The 21,906-nt window shown below is 42.4% G+C and overlaps 1 protein-coding gene across 1 annotated transcript in view; it reads right to left on the minus strand.

Moving 5' to 3' along the window:
• Positions 1–20,195, minus strand: part of LOC120066248 (rho family-interacting cell polarization regulator 1-like) — a 106,667-nt gene extending 86,472 nt beyond the window's left edge. The window contains exon 1 of the mRNA XM_039017492.1: positions 19,765–20,195. The gene's annotated coding sequence lies outside the window, so the exon portion shown is untranslated. The remainder of the gene's footprint in view (positions 1–19,764) is intronic.
• Between the last annotated feature and the right edge of the window lie 1,711 nt (positions 20,196–21,906).

The raw sequence follows: 21,906 nt of genomic DNA on the forward strand, positions 1-21,906 counted from the left end.
TACCCGTTTACGTTCTCTTCTTCAACTCTTTACTATTTTAATGTTGACATGTTGGAAATTTCAAAATGGGGGAAAAAAAATCACAGCCTATCTGCAAATCCCAGGACAGAGACATGTATACTATTACTAACTAAACACTTTCTGTTACAATGTTTGATCATACAGGGTTGTCATGCCTTTGGCTTTGATCCATGCAAATAAGCCTGTACATCACTATGCATTACTTTAGTAAAGGTTTAGGCCAGAAGGTTCTGGTGGAGGGTGATGGCATTTCTCCACCAGTAAATTCACACTTTCAGCAGCAACATGTTGAATCTAAAATTATATAGCTAAAACATTGCAGCAGAGTTGGAGGAAATTTGCCTTATGACTGTGATGACAGTGAAGTTCCAACAACTATGCAGAATGCTGTAGCCTAATGCTGAGTTCATAACCAAGTGGGAAGATGGTATTTACCACATACGACTGAGAAAAATTCACTTGAACACCCCTCCAACTAGTAATTTCCCCTGGGAAACTTTATCATCCCTGAGCTCCGACTTCTCTCACACACCGCCCTCTGGCATCACCTACTAAGGAAATTACCTGGATAACAGCATTTTCGGCAGTTAAATGCAACAAAACATTTATAAAAAGCTATTATGGTTTTTGTACACTATAATTTGTTTACAAAACATGATAGCTGTACTTTTAGTTTATTGTTGACGCAGCTTCTTGACCATTCGCCAATCAGGATTCATCAATGAGTTCAAAGCACGTGAATGCATCCAACTGGTAATTACCACCTTCCCACTTGGTTATGAACGCAGCATAATACCCCTTACTTTTTTGACCCCGACATGTGACCTGAAATACTGACCTTATAAGCCCATTACTCCAAAGCAGTGAGTGTATCGCAAGAATTGGGCTAGAGGTTAAGGAAAACACATTACATCAGAGCATAATTGGGAGTCCCATAGGAGGGCGCTCAATTGGCCCAGTGTCATCCGTGTTTGGCCGCGGTAGGCCGTCATTGTAAATATGAATGGGTTCTTAACTGACTTAACTGACAAGATATAGTTGTTCATGTTTTAGGGAATAAATTAACTAAATCAATGATCTGGTCGAACCCTGGATACTCTTATGGGTGGTCATATTACAGACTACTATATGCCTTCATTCTTTAAACATTTAGTGAACATGTTGAAGTGAGGCTCAAATTACCATGACATAAGATCTCTACAAGCAAATGTGAGCGAGAGCAAGAAATGAACTAGTCCGTACTTCCTTAACTACTCCATAAATAGGTTGATTTAATTTGGGTCTTACGGCCATGACTGGAGCTCTGAAAAGATAACGTCTAACAGAAATGTTGACTTCCTGTTTTGAACCAGGACATCAACAGCCATTGAGCAAAATCTGATAAACATCTGACGGAGAGTCTTGTCTCCTGCAGAGGGCCTTGTCCGCAGTGCTGTCTGTACTGCCAGAGAACAACAGGGTTACTACAGCTGATAACCAAGCACTGGGATAGTCCTCCATTGTATACATTCAGTACAGATAGTAACCCTATCCATGTGTGTTGTGGTTTTGTAGCTCTGTGGTCTAGGCACATTGTAGCGATAACGTCAGTCTTTCTTCTGGCTTCCAAGCACATGCTCAATGTTTCCCAGTATCTTTACCACATGACAGCAGTGATTTCTTGTCCGAGTCATTCAGAGGTAGTACAGTGTGTCACATTGGGCTCTGGAGTGGCGCAGCGGTCTAAGGCATCGCATCTCAGTGCAAGAGGAGTCACTACAGTCCATGGTTCGAATCCAGGCTGTGTCACATCCGGCCGTGAGAGGGTAGTGCGTACGGCCCAGTACATCACATCCTGCCATCCAGGACCTATATACCAGGCGGTGTCAGAGGAAAGCCCATAAAATCGTCAAGCGACTCCAGTCACCCAAGTCATAGACTGTTCTCTCTGTTACCGCATGTCAAGTGGTACCGGACCGCCAAGTCTATTACCAAGAGGCTTCTAAACAGCTTCTAACCACAAGCCATAAGACTGCTGAACAATTAATCAAATGTCCACTGGACTATTTACATTGACACCCCCTCCATTTGTTTTGTACACTGCTGCTACTTGCTGTTAATCATCTATGCTGTCACTTTACAGATGTCACGGTGTACAAATGACCTCAACCTGTACCCCTGCCGACTGACTCGGTACCCCCTGCTATTGTTATTGTGTTACTTTTTATTTTTAAATTTGATTATTTAGTAACTATTTTCTGAACTATATTTCTTGAACTGAATTGTTGGTTAAGGGCTTGTAAGTAAACATTTCACGGTAAAGTCTACACTTGTATTCGGCGCATGTGACGAATACAGTTTGATTTGATTGTGAGTCCCATAGGGCTGCGCACAATTGGCCCAGCGTTGTCTGGGTTTGGCCGGGGTAGGCCGTCATTGTAAATAATAATTTGTTCTTAACTGACTTGCCTAGTTAAATAAAGGTTCAATTTAAAAAAAAAATAATAAACAAAACATGAGGTTGTGTCAGTGTGAGCCCACCCACGCGCAAGATTTCCAACAAGAGTCACAAGCCTTAGATCTAAACAACACTCAAGTGTAGTTCACAGGACCTGGAAAGGACAGCGACCTTGCAGACCACCAAAACAGATTTCACTACAAATGGTGAACTTATTGCGGTGAAACTGTTTGTATGGTTTTTACACATGAATCTTCAGTTAGGTCTTCCACCCCGGAAGAAAATCACTTGAGCCATGTCATAAGCAAGTTATACATCAAGTAGTTTCGCCCAGAAGTGCGACAGACCATTATCAACCTAATTGCTATGAGGAGAGAGGAAGAAAAAGAAAAGGTACAAAAAGCAGGAAGAAACACACGCCATTTGCAATGGATCACTGACACAAGGTTCACAATCTTTCAACAGGATCACAAGACACTGTTGTCCCTGTGGTAGAAACACAGTGGAGAAACATTATGGCAACAAGTGGGTATTTCAGTCAGTGAGGCGCTGCTTGCCTTACAATTTCAGAGTGAGACGCAAGGATGACTTTACGAACATCTCTCTCTCCATTCAACAGCCAGGCCATTCGCTGCACAGAGACTAAACTGATTACACAACCGTGCCTGCTGCGACACAGAGAACCTGCCAAGACATGCAGGCAGGTTTGTGTTTTGCCCTACTAGCCCAGTCAAAGCCAAGAGCATCCACACAGGTACAGGGAAGACAGAGGGAGTCCGATAGAGGAAGAGAGGGAAAGGGAAATTGGATACGTAGGCAGATGCACAACTGAATGCATTCAACCGAATTGTGTTTTAGGCATTTAACCCAACCCCTCTGAATCAGAAATAGGTAAAGAGAGAGTGACAAAAAAAGGAGGTGGTGGTAACAACAGGCATGTCTGTGATTGGCAAGGACTGCATTGCCAGAGGTACCTGTGTGGGTACCATTTCATCTTTGGGAAACTCTGGCATGTCCTTTTCATTTCTGAAGTCTAAACCCTCTATATTTGATTATACCTGAAACCCCAAATGTGCTTTATACTAACACATAGGCATCAAAGAACATAGTACACTTGAAGCTGTCTGGACCTAGTTAAACTGAGTTTATAAGCTTACACTTGTTCTGTTGTACTTGTTTTTGTATTAGCATTTTTACAGGAACACGTGTAGCCTTTATATGGGCAGCACAACCATGGGTGTACAAAGCATTTAATGCGTCTGTTGGTCTGTGTGTGTGTGTATATATATATATATATATATATATATATATATATATATATATATATATATATATATATATATATATATTAGAGGTCGACCGATTAATCGGAATGGCCGATTCATTAGGGCCGATTTCCCATTTTCATAACAATCGGAAATCGGTCATTTTGGATGCCGATTTAGCATTTTTTTTTTTAACACCTTTATTTTACCAGGAAGGTCAGTTAAGAACACATTCTTATTTTCAATGACGGCCTAGGAACGGTGGGTTAACTGCCTTGTTCAGGGGCAGAACGACAGATTTTTACACTGTCAGCTCAGTGATTCAATCTTGCAACCTTACGGTTAACTAGTCCAACGCTCTAACCACCTGCCTCACGAGGAGCCTGCCTGTTACGCGAATGCAGTAAGAAGCCAAGGTAAGTTGCTAGCTAGCATTAAACGTATCTCATAAAAAACAATTAATCAATCAATCATCACTAGTTATAACTACACATGGTTGATGGTATATCTAGTTTATCTAGCGTGTCCTGCGTTGCATATAATTGATGTGGTGCGCATTCGCGAAAAAGGACTGTCGTTGCTCCAACGTGTACCTAACCATAAACATCAACGCCTTTCTTAAAATCAATACACAGAAGTATATATTTTTAAACCTGCATATTTAGCTAAAAGAAATCCAGGTTAGCAGGCAATATTAACCAGGTGAAATTGTATCACTTCTCTTGCGTTCATTGCACGCCGAGTCAGGGTATATGCAACAGTTTGGGTCGCCTGGCTCGTTGCGAACTAATTTGCCAGATTTTTACGTAATTATGACATAACATTGAAGGTTGTGCAGGAATATGTAACAGGAATATTTAGACTTATGGATGCCACCCGTTAGATAAAATACGAAACAGTTCCGTATTTCACTGAAAGAATAAAACGTTTTGTTTTCGAGATGATAGTTTCCGGATTCGACCATATTAATGACCTAAGGCTCGTATTTCTGTGTGTTATTATGTTATAATTAAGTCTATGATTTGATAGAGCAGTCTGACTGAGCGATGGTAGGCACCAGCAGGCTCGTAAGCATTAATTCAAACAGCACTTTTGTGCGTTTTGCCAGCAGCTCTTCGCAATGCTTCAAACATTGCGCTGTTTATGACTTCAAGCCTATCAACTCCCGAGATTAGGCTGGTGTAACCGATATGAAATGGCTAGCTAGTTAGCGAGGTGCGCGCTAATAGCGTTTCAAACGTCACTCGCTCTGAGACTTGGAGTAGTTGTTCCCCTTGCTCTGCATGGGTAACGCTGCTTCGAGGGTGGCTGTTGTCGATGTGTTCCTGGTTCGAGCCCAGGTAGCGGCGAGGAGGGATGGAAGCTATACTGTTACACTGGCAATACTAAAGTGCCTATAAGAACATCCAATAGTCAAAGGTATATGAAATACAAATGGTATAGAGAGAAATAGTCCTATAATTCCTATAATAACTACAACCTAAAACTTCTTACCTGGGAATATTGAAGACTCATGTTAAAAGGAACCACCAGCTTTCATATGTTCTCATGTTCTGAGCAAGGAACTTAAACGTTAGCTTTCTTACATGGCACATATTGCACTTTTACTTTCTTCTCCAACACTTTGTTTTTGCATTATTTAAACCAAATTGAACATGTTTCATTATTTATTTGAGGCTAAATTGATTGTATTGATGATTCATTCAGTATTGTTGTAATTGTCATTATAACAAATAAAAAAAATACAAATTGTTATTATTATTATTATTATATATTTTTTTAAATTATTATTATTTATTTTTTATATTCGGCCGATTAATCAGTATCGGCTTTTTTTGGTCCTCCAATAATCGGTATTGGTGTTGAAAAATCCTAAATCGGTCGACCTCTAATATATATATATATTATTTTCCTTCGATATTTGCTTGTGCCTGCATAATAGCCGTGCCCGATCAGAGAGCGAGTCAACCACTCAGTACTGCTGCTCTATAATAGCATGTCGTTACCACACAGTAATTAAAAACACTGGAGAAAGACACTGTGGAAATAGCGATGGCTGAATCACACACAAATCACTACACACCTAATGATACTCATCAACGAGACACCTTGTGGTTAAGCCATATTACGTAGCCTGTCATTGGCCCTCAATATGATCATGCTGTTATTTGATCATATTACTCCAGTGCTAGCCTCCCTACACTGGCTTCCTGTTAAGGCAAGGGCTGATTTCAAGGTTTTACTGCTAACCTACAAAGCATTACATGGGCTTGCTCCTACCTATCTTTCCGATTTGGTCCTGCCGTACATACCTACACGTACGCTATGGTCACAAGACGCAGGCCTCCTAATTGTCCATAGAATTTCAAAGCAAACAGCTGGAGGCAGGGCTTTCTCCTATAGATCTCCATTTTTATGGAATGGTCAGCCTACCCATGTGAGAGATACAGACTCGGTCTCAACTTTAAAGTCTTTACTGAAGACAACTCTTCAGTGGGTCATATGATTGAGTGTAGTCTGGCCCAGGAGTGTGAAGGTGAACGGAAAGCCTCTGGAGCAACGAACCGCCCTTGCTGTCTCTGCCTGGCCAGTTCCCTTCTCTCCACTGGGATTCTCTGCCTCTAACCCTATTACAGGGACTGAGTCACTGGCTTACTGGTGCTCTTTCATGCCGTCCCTAGGAGGGGTGCGTCACTTGAGTGGGTTGAGTCACTGACGTGATCTTCCTGTCTGGGTTGGCGCCCCCCCTTGGGTTGTGCCGTGGCGGAGATCTTTGTGGGCTATACTCGGCCTTGTCTCAGGATGGTAAGTTGGTGGTTGAAGATATCCCTCTAGTGGTGTGGGGGCTGTGCTTTGGCAAAGTGGGTGGGGTTATATCCTTCCTGTTTGGCCCTGTCCGGGGGTATCATCGGATGGGGCCACAGTGTCTCCTGACCCCTCCTGTCTCAGCCTCCAGTATTTATGCTGCAGTAGTTTATGTGTCGGGGGGCTAGGGTCAGTTTGTTATATCTGGAGTACTTCTCCTGTCTTATCCGGTGTCCTGACTGAATTTAAGTATGCTCTCTCTAATTCTCTCTTTCTCTCTCTCCAAGGACCTGAGCCCTAGGACCATGCCTCAGGACTACCTGGCATGATGACTCCTTGCTGTCCCCAGTCCACCTGGCCGTGCTGCTGCTCCAGTTTCAACTGATCTGCCTGCGGCTATGGAACCCTGACCTGTTCACCGGACGTGCTACCTGTCCCAGACCTGCTGTTTTCAACTCTCTAGAGACTGCAGGAGCGGTAGAGATACTCTGAATGATCGGCTATGAAAAGCCAACTGACATTTACTCCTGAGGTGCTGACTTGCTGCACCCTCGATAACTACTGTGATTATTATTATTTGACCATGCTGGTAATTTATGAACATCTTGGCCATGTTCTGTTATAATCTCCACCTGGCACAGCCAGAAGAGGACTGGCCACCCCTCATAGACTGGTTCCTCTCTAGGTTTCTTCCTAGGTTTTGGCCTTTCTAGGGAGTTTTTCCTAGCCAACGTGCTTCTACACCTGCATTGCTTGCTGTTTGGGGTTAAGCTGGGTTTCTGTACAGCACATTGAGATGGTGTAAGAAGCTGATGTAAGAAGGGCTACATAAATACATTTGATTTGATTTGATCAGCGACCCCACGGTGCGTGCTTTAAAAGGAGCTGTGATTCTGTCAGTTCCAACTACTCAAAATAACTCATTTACTGTGTTTAACTTCCTAAATGGACACAGTATATAGAACTTCACTCAAATTATAATTCATTCTGGATCAATTTATTTTTTTGTAGTCCCAAATATCTTAAGAGCTCAACGTTTACCTGAAAATAAAAAGGAAACGTTTTGCATTTCTACCACTTGCGTCCAGCTGAATCGCATCATATGTGCAGTGTGTTGTTTCAGATATTGCTCTAATATACACGGTTTAAAAATATGAACTCAACATGTAAAGTGTGGGCCCATGTGTCATGAGCTGAAATAAAAGATCCCAGAAATTCTCCATACGCACAAAAAGCTTACTTCTCAAAATGTTTGTGCACAAATTTGTTTACATCCCTGTTAGTGAGCATTTCTCCTTTGCCAAGATAATCCAGGTGTGGCATATCAAGAAGCTGATTAAACAGCATGATTATTACACAGGTGCACTTTGTGCTAGGGAAAATAAAAAGCCACTAAAATGTGCAACTTTGTCACAACACAATGCCACAAGTTGTGGGAGCGTGCAATTGGCATGCTGACTGCAGGAATGCCCACCAGAGCTGTTGCCAGAGAATGTACTGTTCAGCACTCTACCACAAGCCACCTCCCAACATCATTTTAGAGAATTTGGCAGCACGTCCAACCCGGCCTCACAACTGCAGACCATGTGTATGGCGTTGTGTGGGTGAGCGGTTTGCTGATATCAACGTTGTGAACAGAGTGCCCCATGGTGGCGGTAGGGTTATGTATGTGCAGGCATAAGCTACAGACAACGAACACAATTGCATTTTATCGATCTCGTGACGAGATCCTGAGGCCCTAACTCAGTAAAATCTTAGAAATTCTTGCATGTTGCATTCATATTTTTTGTTCAGTATAATAACATACTGCATTATCTGAACAATTTAGACAAGTAAGAGGAATACTGTAAAACATCTACACCAACACGCAGAACAGAGCATTTAGAGCGCCGTCGTAAAGTATTCAAAGCCCTTGACTTTTTCCACATTTTGCCTAATTCTAAAATTGATTAAATAATATTTTTCCCCCCCCTTGGCACTCTACACACAATACCCCATAATGACAAAGCGAAAACAGTTTGAGAAATCTTTGCACATTTATAACATATGAAAAAACTGAAAAAACGTATTTACAAGTATTCAGACCCTTTGATATGAGCCTCAAAATTGAGCTCAGGTGCATTCTGTTTCCATTGATCATACTTGAGATGTTTCTACAACTTGATTGTAGTTCACCTGTGGTAAATTCAATTTATTGGACATCATTTGGAAAGACACACACACACACACACATTGATTATAAGGTCCCACAGTTGACATTGCATGTCAGAACAAAAACCAAGCCAGGAGGTCGAAGGAATTGTCCATAGAGCACAGAGACAGGATTGTGCCGAGGCACAGATCTGGGAAAGGGTACCGAAAAAACGTCTGCAGCATTAAATGTCCCCAAGAACACAGTGGCCTCCATCATTCTTTAATGGTTGAAGTTTGGAACCACCTAGAGCTAGCTGCCCAGCCAAACTAGGTAATTGGAGGAGAAGGGCCTTGGTCAGGGAGGTGACCAAGAACCTGATGGTCACTCAGAGAGCTCCTCTGTGGAGATGGGAGAACATTGCAGAAGGACAACCATCTCTACAGCACTCCACCAATCAGGCCTTTATGGTAGAGTGGCCAGACAGAAGCCCCTCAGTAAAAAGGCAAATGACAGCCCGCTAGGAGTTGGCTAAAAAGGCACCTAAAGACTCTGACCATGAGAATCAAGACTCTCTTGTCTGATGAAACCAAGATTGAACATCATCCTGACGGTGAAGCATGGTGGACTAGGAGACTAGTCAGGATTGAGGAAAAGATGAACAGAGCAAAGTAGAGAGAGATCCTCAGACTGGGGCGAAGGTTCACCTTCCAACAGGGCAATGACCCTAAACACACAGCCAAGACAACGCAGGAGTGGCTTCAGGACAAGTCTCTGAATGTCTTTGAGTGGCCCAGCCTGAGCCCGGACCTGAACATCTCTGGAGAGACCCGAAAATATCTGTGTAGCAACGCTCCCTATTCAACCTGACAGAGCTTGAGAGGATCTGCAGAGAAGAATGGGAGAAACTCCCCAAATACAGGTGTGCCAAAGCTTGTAGCGTCATACCCAAGAAAACTCAAGGCTGTAATCGCTGACAAAGGTGCTTCATCAAAAAAAAGAGTAAAGGGTCTGATTGCTTATGCAAACCTGATATTTACAATTTTTTTATAGCAAACATTTTTACATTTTTTAAAAACTGTTTTTGCTTTGTCATTATGAGGTATTGTTTGTAGATTGATGAGGGAGGGAACTATTTAATATATTTTAGAATAAGGCTGTAACTAGTGATGCACAGACATTACATTTTTGGCCTATACCGATATCCGATATTTTCTCTGCCCCCAAAAGATTATACTGATAACTGATACTTACAATTTTGGCGGCCTTTTAAGCATTCTAGTACAGTTAAATAGTTAACACACACACAAACATACGCAGCGGTCTAAGGCACTGCATCTCAGTGCAAGAGGTGTCACTACAGTCCCTGGTTCGAATCCAGGCTGTATCACATCCGGCCGTGATTGGGAGTCCTATAGGGCGGCGCACAATTGACCCAACGTCGTCCGGGTTTGGCCGTCATTGTAAATAAGAATTTGTTCTTAACTGACTTGCCTAGTTAAATAAAAGGTCACACACACACACAAAAAAGTTATTTTGTTGACATTTACATAAGTCCCCATTACCAGTAAAACATAATCAAAACCTATTTCTTTCACTTACTTGCTGTGCTGTTTCGTTGTTCAGTCGTTTCATTCTCAACCAGGATTTCTATGGAACACCGTTTCAGTCTTTGCATGTCAAAAAAAGATACACATCAAATAACACTATTTGATGTGTCAAATAAGCTTGTTGACCAATCAAGACCTGAAAATGACTGCACGTCACATAATTTAACGCATTGATTACACTATCACTCATATGTCACAACGATTCATCGACACGTATGCTTTGATGCTGGTAAAGTTGCCTCGCACCTACAGTGCTGGTCATAAAAAAAGCTAGCTAGCTCATGGATGCAAACAATGTTCTTCCCCAAAAACATAGCAAAACGACATAATCTGTTTCAGTAGCTATAGTTAGCTAGCTAACTATATAGCTAGGCGTCATCTAAAATAACCCTAATTAATAAGACAGTTCTTATTTGATTAATGGTGGTCGGACCCATCTATGTGAAGCTAGCCACAATAAGGATATGTCATTTATAGTGATGCAAACGAATACAAATAGTAGAATTAGAATGCTAAACAAGACTGGAATGTTATATAAAATCAACAAAATAATTTGTTAATTTGACAAATCTGTTGAAATCACACTGGATGTATTATACTTCAGAATTGCATTGGGAGCATACTTATTTCACTGTACAGCCTTACCTGTGGATTGTGGCTCAATGACATGGGGTATCAGTCTACTCAGTGACACCCAGAGAACATTAGCATGAAACATCTGAATTGAGACACAATTATTGTCAACCTGTGTATTGAACACTATTCCCTATGAAAAACAATACTGCATGGAGGTTTTGGAGTCTGATAACTCTGAGGAGGACATTGGGAAAAAATATATTGGGTATTAAGTAGACTGTTACCATTTCATTGATCCCCAATCCTTACACGGAACCTAAACCGGCTGTGCGCGTGCGCCATCGTGCATAGATTTATTTTGTCCCCCCACACTAAACGCGATCACAACACGCAGGTTAAAATAGCAAAACAAACTCTGAACCAATTACATTAATTTGGGGACAGGTCGAAAAGCATTAAACATTTATGGCAATTTAGCTAGCTAGCTTGCACTTGCTAGCGAATTTGTCATATTTAGCTAGCTTGCTGCTGGCTAATTTGTCCTGGGATATAAACATTGAGTTGTTATTTAACCTGAACTGCACAAGGTTCTCAACTCCGACAGTTAATCCACAGATAAAACGGTCACCCGAATCGTTTCTAGTCATCTCTCCTCCTTCCAGGCTTTTTCTTCTTTGAACTTATATGGTGATTGGCATCTAAACTTTCATAGTATTACCACGGTGACCGAAAACACAGTTCATCTTTCAATCACCCACGTGGGTATAACCAATGAGGAGATGGCACATGGGTATCTGCTTCTATAAACCAATGAGGAGATGGGAGAGGCAGGACTTGCAGTGCAATCTGCATCACAAATAGAAATTACTTCTATTTTAGCCCTTGGCAACGCAGACGCTCGTTGACGCGCACGAGCAGTGTGGGTACAATCATTTAATAATATAGATTTCTAAATTTACTTTGCAACGCTCACGCACACGACGCGAGCAGTGTAGTGAGGGTGTTAGGTAAAGCTGTACAGTGCAATATGAATGTCAATACACACAATAGGCTAACTGGGGAGGTTATTTTCCATACAACACTCCTTCCGTGGCCTCCAACTGCTCTTAAATGCTAGTAAAACGAAAGGCATGCTCTTCAACCGATCGCTGCCCGCACCCGCCCGCCAGACTAGCATCCACTACTCTGGACGGTTCTGACTTAGAATATGTGGACAACTATAAATACCTAGGTGTCTGGCTAGACTGTAAACTCTCCTTCCAGACTCATTAAGCATCTCCAATCCAAAATTAAATATTTTGCAACAAAGCCTCCTTCACTCATGCTGCCAAACATACCCTCGTAAAACTGACTATCCTACCGATCAATGACTTCGGCGAGCTCATTTACAAAATAGCCTCCAACACTACTCAGCAAATTGGATGCAGTCTATCACAGTGCCATCCGTTTTATCACCAAAGCCCCATATACTACCCACCACTGCAACCTGTATGCTCTCGTTGGCTGGTCCTCGCTTCATATTCGTCGCCAAACCCACTGGCTCCAGGTCATCTAAGTCTTTGCCAGGTAAAGCTCCGCCTTCTCAGCTCACTGGTCACCATAGAAACACCTACCTGTAGCACAGGCTCCAGCAGGTATATTTCACTGGTCATCCCCAAAGCCAACACCTACTTTGGCCGCCTGTCCTTCCAGTTCTCTGATGCCAATGACTGGAACGAATTGCAAAAATCACTGATGTTGGAGACTTATATCTCACTAACTTTAAACATCAGCTATCAGAGGTGCTTACTGATCGCTGCAGCTGTACAGTACACTGCCCATCCAACCAACTACCTACCTCATCCCCATATTTGTTTTTCCGCTCTTTTGCACACCAGTATTTCTACTTGCACATCATCATCTGCACATCTATCACTCCAGTGTTAATTGCTAAATTGTAATTACTTCGCCACAATGGACTATTTATTGCCTTACCTCCTTACTTCATTTGCACACACTGTATATATATTTTTCTATGTGTTATTGACTGTACTTTTGTTTATCCCATGTGTAACTCTGTTGTTGTTTTTGGTCGCACTGATTTGCTTCATCTTGGCCAGGTCGCAGTTGTAAATGATAACTTGTTCTCAACTGGCCTACCTGGTTAAATAAAAGGTGAAATATTTTTTTTTTTTTAATTCACACAGTCACAGTTTTAAGAGCTACAATGCTAATATTTGCCTAAACACTTCAGTTGTGTTCTGTGGGTGTCACCGAGTAGACGGATTCCCCATTTCATTGCTTCACATTCCAACCTTTTCTAACACTATCTAGTCTAAATATGGCATGATTCCACCAATTGTAACCTTCTGCATCACTTTCAAAGGGGTACTTTTATTTTGAAGGCAAACCGCAAATTCCACTATTGTGCCTAATCCTTATTGTGGCTAGCTTCACAACACATAACCCGGTGGTCGAGCCTCACTAGCCAGATGAAGCTAGCTGGCTGCTTATAAAGGTTAGCTTTGGGCAACAGGGTTAAGTAGCTGGCTAGCTATTTATTTTCATGAACTGAAGTTCAATTTCAATAGGCAAACAAGTGGCTACCTTGCTAACACTTACAAGGATTCCTAAATCATTGCTAAGAATAGTGAAAATGACTGCAGTTTCTACTGGTCATTGTTTTCAGGAAGGTTGTATTGGTGCCATCTAGGTACCAAGCTAAAGCTAGCTAGCTACCCCAGAAGTTGCGGTCAAACAAATAATGCTTTATTACCAACGGGGTATTGTAAACACATTGTTTGTGTCTGGTGTTTGCAGATTTTTTTGTACAGCTTTGACAGTGCTACTGATAGTAGTGGTGGCGCTTGGCTTACACGTGCAAATTCAGAACCCACAACATTCTGTAATAGAACGGTGTTATTTGACGTGTCAAATTAAAAGCTTATTTAATGCGTCAGTGTTATTTGACGTGCATCTTTTTTGACACGCAGAGAGCGAAACGGCATTCCATAGTATATGTCGTGAAGCTAATAGCAGTGACGCTATTACTGTAACTCCGGTAGGGCAACATCTGAACAATAGCGCACTTGGTAACGTTAGTGTATACCGGTGCTAGACCAGTCGCGAAAGCCAACATCACCCACGACAGAGAACGGTTGATTGTCAAGGGCAATGAATTCCATTATCTTGGCGTTATTTTCTTACTCTTTCAAATGGCGGTGTTGCACATGTAGCGCAACATTTAACGTAGAGTCATTACGTCCTGTACCTACGTTATATAGGTATGCACGTCAGCTTTGACATCGGTTTTTCACGTCGGCGTTAAACTTAACATTGGACCGATACCGATGTTGGCATTTTTAGCTAATATCGTCCGATTCCGATATGTTCACTGATATATCGTGCATCCCTAGCTGTAACATAACAAAATGTGGAAAAGTCAAGGGGTCTGAATACTTTCCTAAGGCACTTCATAGCATCACCACCACATAACTGTAAATCCTGCAGCTTCCTGTTTGAAAAGCTCAGGGAGCTTGACAACTACACTGTGGTCTCTTCTTTTCTCTGTGAGTTCGGCTGCCTTGTAGCACAGTGTTCTGAAATAGACTGGGCTGGTCTACCCTGCACTCTGTGGCTTCTAAGTTGTTCTGATTAGTGCATTCATTGTTCTCCCAATGTAGCAGTCTATTGAGGGTTTGTGCCAATGAAATGATAAAAAGATTAGTATTGTCAAGTAATGATTGACAATGAACCAACAACAGCCAAACACAACACTCAACAAGAGCCAAACTCAACTACAAACACTAATTGCGTCCATAATTAAAAAATAAAGTGGTAGATATGACTGTGTGTACACAAGCAATTACCCTACGGGCGAGTTTGGGTGCATTTGTGTGTGTGTGTGATGTGCATGTGAGAGAGAGAGAGAGAGGACATTTAATTAGCAGTCCAACTTCCGAACACAGCCACCCAGAGGAAGTCATCAACTGCCGAGGGCCCTGGTGTTGAGGAACAGAGGGCATGCTGGGAGAGTCCAAATGCACCCTACTAAGGTTGACAATCAGGCCATGTATTTTATGTACGCGGATGGTCATTCAAGAACCCTAAAGTGCTCTGGCAGAAACCAGGTGCATTAAATTGAAACATCATAAACTCAAAGACTCATCTCAGTTTCTCCTTGAACCTAGTATCAAAAAAAATATGTACCCCGAGTATAGAAAACATTATGAACACCTGACCAGGTGAATCCAGGTGAAAGCTATGATCCCTTATTGATGTCCCTTGTTAAATCCACTTCAAATCAGTGTAGATTAAGGGGAGGAGACAGGTTAAAGAAGGAGTTTTAATCCTGAGACAATTGAGACATTGATTGTGTATGTGTGCCATTCAGAAGGTGAATGGGCATGACAACATTTAAGTGCCTTTGAACAGGGTTTGGTAGTAGGTGCCAGGCACACCGGTTTGTGTAAAGAATTGCAACACTGCTGTTTTTTCTAAATGTTTTTTTACACTCAACAGTTTCCTGTGTATATCAAGAATGTTCCACCACCAAAAGCACATCCAGCCAACTTAAAACAACTGTGGGAAGCACTGGAGTCCACATGGGCAAGTATCCCTGTGGAACACCTTCTACAACTTGTAGAGTAAATGCCCAGACAAATTGAGGCCATTCTGAGGGCAAAAGGAAGCGGGGTGTGGAATATGTTCCTAATGTTTGGTATAACCAGTGTGTACAACAGTATTGCTGAAGACAGTTTGGAGTTTGAGATGTATTGTGAATAAATCAAACAAAACATATGGTCTACAGTGCATACACTGAACAAAAATATAAAATGCAACATGTAGTGTGGTCTCGTGTTTTATGAGCTGAAATAAAAAAATCCCAGAAATGTTACATATGCACAAAAAGCTTATTTCTCTCAAATGTTGTGCACAAATTTGTATACATTCCTGTTAGTGAGCATTTCTCCTTTGCCGAGATGATCCAGCCACCTGACAGGTGTGGCATATCAAGAAACGGATTTCTTATAAGCTTCCGGGTTAGAGTCCCGTTCTTGAAAGTGGCAGCTCTAGCCTTTAGCTCAGTGCGGATGTTGCCTATAATCCATGGCTTCTGGTTGGGGTATGTATGTACGGTCACTGTGGGGACGACGTCATTGATGCACTTATTGATGAAGCCAATGACTGATGTGGTGTACTCCTCAATGCCATCGGAGGAATCCCGGAACACATGAGAGCACCAGCTGTTCCGGAAGACTGTGTGATGATACTCTCCACAGCCGATGTGAGTAATACCTTTAAACAGGTCAACATTCACAAGGCCGCAGGGCCAGACGGAATACAAGGACGTGTACTGTGAGGATGCTCTGACCAGCTGGCAAGTCTTCACTGACATTTTCAACCTCTCCCTGTCCGAGTCTGTAATACCAACATGTTTTAAGCAGACCACTATTGTCCCTGTGCCCAAGAACACTAAGGTAACCTGCCTAAATGACTACCGACCCGTAGCACTCAGGTCAGTATCCAGGAAGTGCTTTGAAAGGATTGTCATGGCTCACATCAACACCATTATCCCAGAAACCCTAGACCTGCTCCAATTTGCATACCGCCCTAACAGATCCACAGATGGTGCAATCTCTACTGCACTTCACACTGCCCTTTCCCACCTGGACAAAAGGAACACCTATGTGAGAATGCTGTTCATTGACTACAGCTCAGCGCTCAACACCACAGGGGGGCACCGGTACAGAGTCAATGTGCCCCCCGCACATTGACTCTGTACCGGTACCCCCCCCCCCCATGTATGGTCTCGCTATTGTTATTTTACTGCAGCTCATTAATTACTTGTTACTTATATTTTTTATTCTTACTCAAAAAAAAAAAATATTAAACTGCATTTTTGGTTTGGGGCTCGTAAGTAAGCATTTCACTGTTGTACTCGGCACATGTGACTAATAAAATTTGATTTGAGATCCTGAGGCCCGTTGTCATGCCATTCATCCGCTGCCATCACCTCGAAATGGCATAGAAAAAAGCATCCCGCTCCTGGAGCTTAACACGTCCATCTATGCCGTTTCATTTGAACCAAGACTACAGCAGCCAATCAGAACCGTGTTCTATCCCATGCTTCCCACACCTGTTGTTGGCAATTCTCCCAAGTGATGTTGCGAGTAGCCTCGTTCATAAGGGGGAGATATGAACAGAGACGAAGAAAATGCAGTCCCAGAAATAATTACTGCAAAAGGATCAGTTGTTTTGGCTTATTGAACTGACACAAAATACTATAGCAACAACACGGGTCACAAGCAACTTATTCCACCATTTGAAACACAGCCATGTAAATACAGCATGACAACAAAACAAATTGGGCAGAGGCCAACAAGCATCATAACAAGAGCAAAGCCCAGGCAACAACCCATTATGGAATAGTTTGCACACACAATTCCCTATGCAAAACACGTACTGAGGGAATGAAATAAGATGCCATAACGTACCACATCCCAAAAGACATGGCCCCAAATTCAACAGTTGAACAAAGTGGGTTCAAGAAGATGGTTCACACTCTGGACAATAAATACAAAATGCCATGTACAGGAAATATCATGCCAAAACAGGTGCACCATTTGGCGACAACAAGTGGAGCCCTATATGTCATTGACACTGTACTACATCGATGCCGACTGGAAGCTGCGCAGCAGGTGCTTGCAGACTGCCCACTTTCCAGAGGACCACACTGCAGAGATAATATCCCAGGGGATGTGGGACTCGTTAGCAGCCTGGGATCCGCCAGAGGAGAAGCAGGTATGCGTCACAATGGACAGTGGGGCAAACATCTTTAAAGCCACCAACCTAAACGTGTGGATGAGGTTGCAGTGTCTTGGACATCGACTTCACCTCGCCATTGGTATGTATTGTAATAAAGTTAAATATAAATTTAGCAAAAAGTTATGCCTACATTTTGATTGCATTTGGCGCAAATAATATGCTGCAATTACCAAACACCAATATACTTGAACTTGGATGAAATACTATTGCATTTAAATCTGAAGAAATAAATGCATGTTTAAAATACAGGTCTCTTTCTGTAGAAGTGTTTCATCATCTTATTAATCATATGCTGGATCACCTGGTAGCCAAATAACTTAGGCTAATATATTGTGGCAATTCCTGTACATGGTGTAAAAAGGGTGTAACTGTACACCTCCCCAAAAAATAAATGTATAATTATTGCGAGAAAAACAACAACAAAAAAAGGGTATATTTATCTTGCTATGGATTTTTGACCATATCACCTAAATCTACTGTGGGCACAAGGGGACGTGTGTAGGTCAGTGTTGGTCTTACACATGGGGTACACAGCCATGGATGCAGACAAGACTGAAGAGACCGACACATTCCTCATATCCCAAACATAACACCACTCATTCCTCCCCCGACCAGTCTCTACAAAACCACTTCACATTTTGTTCATAGACCATAACTGTAACATTAGGAATATAACCCTCTCAAATATATTAACATACAGGTAACTGCCAAAATATATTAAATGAGGGACGAAGTATATTGAAAGCAGGTGCGGTTCCTGAGATAATTAAGCAATTAACATGCTCATGCTTAGGGTCATGTATAAAAATGCCCAGTTGCCCAATATTTTGGCTATCATGGCTAGAAGAGATCTTAGTGACTTTGAAAGAGGGGTCTCAAAGGAGCATAGGGTGTGTGTATGTGTCTCAGTCACCAGATCTCAACCCAATTTAACACTTCTGGGATATTCTGGAGCGGCTAGCGACGCCTGAGACTGCGTTTTCGACCACCAACAAAACACCAAATGATGGAATTTCTCGTGGAAGAATGGTGTCACATCCCACCAATAGAGTTCCAGACACATGTAGAATCTATGCCAACGTGTATTGCCCTTTTAAGACGCTTTATGTTGGGGTTTCCTTTATTTTGGCAGTTACCTGTAGTTAGTCAGCAGCATCAATGACATCATGATTATTCGTGTTAGGCTTCTATTACACGGAATTTAAGACGTTTTCTGGAAAGTTGGTACTGTTTAGGCTTACATGCAGGACCTTCTCTAGCAATGGCTTCACTCCAAACATGGGATGTGCTTGTCCATTTTATCCAGACGCTTATTCTGGCTATTAAAACTTAAAATCTGCGGCCAATGTAAACAAGGTTTCATCATTTGCAGATGGAGACATTCCCTTGCATCGACATAGAAAAAAAAGTCAACAGATGGATTAGATTGTAGGAGATTAGCTAAACGAAATCGGCAAGCAACAGCAATGGAGATAAGGACATGATTCGCGAAACAAAATGTTAGTGTAGCGTCAAGTGATTCTGACAGACAGCTGATAACACCAACATTTACAATATATTGGATTCTATAAACAGATTATCATATGGTGCACTGACAGGCTGTATAGTGTGTCGCCCTCTGTTTCATAAAAAGCCAAGGATTCTTTCCCGCGGCTTGTGTTACTAAATACCCGTGGCTACCAAGCATTTCGATCGCATTCATTTCAAATATCAAACAAATCCCAGTTTACAGACAAGACTCTCTTTGTCATCATAACGCTGAGCAACAATGAGCCCTCTCCGTTTACCCTGCACTCATCATGGGTCACTGCCTCGTCACCCATGACAATCTGCTGGAGGATTCCACCAACACAAAGTAGACCACAATTTATTTTAAAAGGAAACATCTGACTAAATAGCCAGGCCTATAGTCTCTAGTCACATACAGTCCGTTGTGTGATTGAATGGTTGCAAAATTGTGCTTCACGTGACTTACTGTATTGCAGTAGCCGGGCTATGCAGAAGACTATAGCAAATATTATGAAAATAAATATACACACACTTCTTAAATTCACACCTAAATGTCATATGCTACTTAGGACAAACCACAAGATAAACACAAAACCAACATACATGTCTGCCGCCAGGGTAGGTAGTCTATCAGCCGAAGTCACTCCAAATCTCCGAATTTCAAATGAAAATGTCAATTCAATAAACAAGGAAATTAGTTCAGCGAATTCCTTCATCAGAAATAAGCAAATGACACAATTAATATCCAAGAGACTTGTTCACGCAATGCAGTTCCTTTGTCATTTGCCCTCCAGTTTCACGAGTGTCACTTTCTCCCTCTGCTGCGAGAGAAGTGGAAGGCTTGCTTCCTTATCTCTGGAGGGGTGTTGACAAACCAATGAGGATGAAGAAGACTTTCAGCCGACCCGGGGCCGTGACTTCTTAAGGACTTTTTGGAGAAGTGGCGAAAACAGGCAACGATACCATGCGCCACAGCTTTGTAGCCTACTAACTCCTGTTGAGCACTCTTCGAGAGTTTATCCGCGGGTGCAAACACACAGACCGACACACTCAACTAGAAGCTGCTATGGCAGCAGGGAGCAATGTGCTGGTTGGGCTTCAAAGAGCAACGGGGGAAGGGTGGGTGGAGGGAGAAGGGGGATTTTCAGCTGTGTGCGCCTCTCACGTCTTGAGAGTTGGAATAAAAATGTCTCCCATTCACCCCCTCCTCAATACCCAAATGGGCTTTGGCATGCAAGCTGTACTTGGAAGTACAAACAGTTAATGTAAAGTTATTGACAGGGAATGTGTAGTCCTATGCTGAAACTAAGGTTGCAGAAACAGATGCCACAGGACGCATAAGGTAAGGTAGGTAGATGTATTGCCCACATTTTCTTGTTAGTTTATTTCTCACAATTATTGTCACAAAAGCAGGTTTAATTATAGTGATGACACTGCACCGTCCTCTGAGTTGAAGTTAGCAGGGAGAGAGAGTAGGCCTATGTGACATCCACAGGATTACTTCACTAGGGTGATCCTTCCTATGGACTGGGGCATATGATACACTATATATACAAAAGTATGTGGACACCCCTTCAAATTAGTGGATTCGGCTATTTCAGCAACACCCGTTGCTGACAGGTGCATAAAATCGAGCACACAGCCATGTCATTTCCATAGACAGAGTGACTTTCAACATGGCACCATCGTAGGATGCCACCTTTCCAACAAGTCCATTTGTAAAACCTCTGCCCTGCTAGAGCTGGAAACGTCCAGGAGCAAAAACGTCTCAGCAGCGAAGTGGTAGACCACATAAACTCACAGAACGGGACCGCTGAGTGCTGTAGAGCGTGAAAATCGTCTGTCCTCGGTTGCAACACTCACTACCGAGTTCCAAACTGCTTCTGGAAGCAACATCAGCACAATAACTGTACGTCGGGAGCTTCATGAAATGGGTCTCCATGGCTGAGCAGTCGCACAAGCCTAAGATCAACATGTGCAATGCCTAGTGTTGGCTGGAGTGGTGTAAAGCTCATCGCCTTTGGACTCTGGAGCAATGGAAACTCTGGAGTGATGAGTCCAGCTTCACCATCTGGCAGTCCGACGGATAAATCTGTGTTTGGCGGATCCCAGGAGAAGGCTACCTACCCCAATGCTTAGTGCCAACTGTAAAGTTTGGTGGAGGAGGAATAATGGTCTGGGGCTGTTTTTTTTCCATGGTTCGGGCTTGGCCCCTTAGTTCCAGTGAAGGGAAATCTTAACGCTACAGCATACAATGACATTCTAGACAATTCTTTGCTTACAACTTTGGGCCAACAGTTTGGGGAAGGCCCTTTCCTGTTTCAGCATGACAATGCCCCTGTGCACAAAGCAAGGTCCATACAGAAATGTTTGACTGAACTTGACTGGCCTGCACAGAGCCCTGACCTCAACCCCATCAAAAACCTTTGGGATGAATTGGAATGCTGAGAGCCAGGGCTAATGGCCCAACATCAGTGCCTGACCTAACTAATGTTCTTGTGGCTGAATGGAGAGAACAAATCTATTTAATCCATTTTGAATTCAGGCTGTAACTGTAACACAACAAAATATGTAATAAGTCAAGGGGTATGAATACTTTCTGAAGGCAAGTACATATACTCTCTGCCACAATGACAAAGGGAATATTATTAGCAGTACCTCTCTTTTTTACGAAATCAATTTTTAACTTAGATAATTTCCCTGTTAAAATGTCATCTTAATCGCACCTCGAGCGAAGCCTCAAGT

The sequence above is a fragment of the Salvelinus namaycush genome, chromosome 21, assembly GCF_016432855.1.
Source record: "Salvelinus namaycush isolate Seneca chromosome 21, SaNama_1.0, whole genome shotgun sequence".
Taxonomy (NCBI): domain Eukaryota; kingdom Metazoa; phylum Chordata; class Actinopteri; order Salmoniformes; family Salmonidae; genus Salvelinus; species Salvelinus namaycush.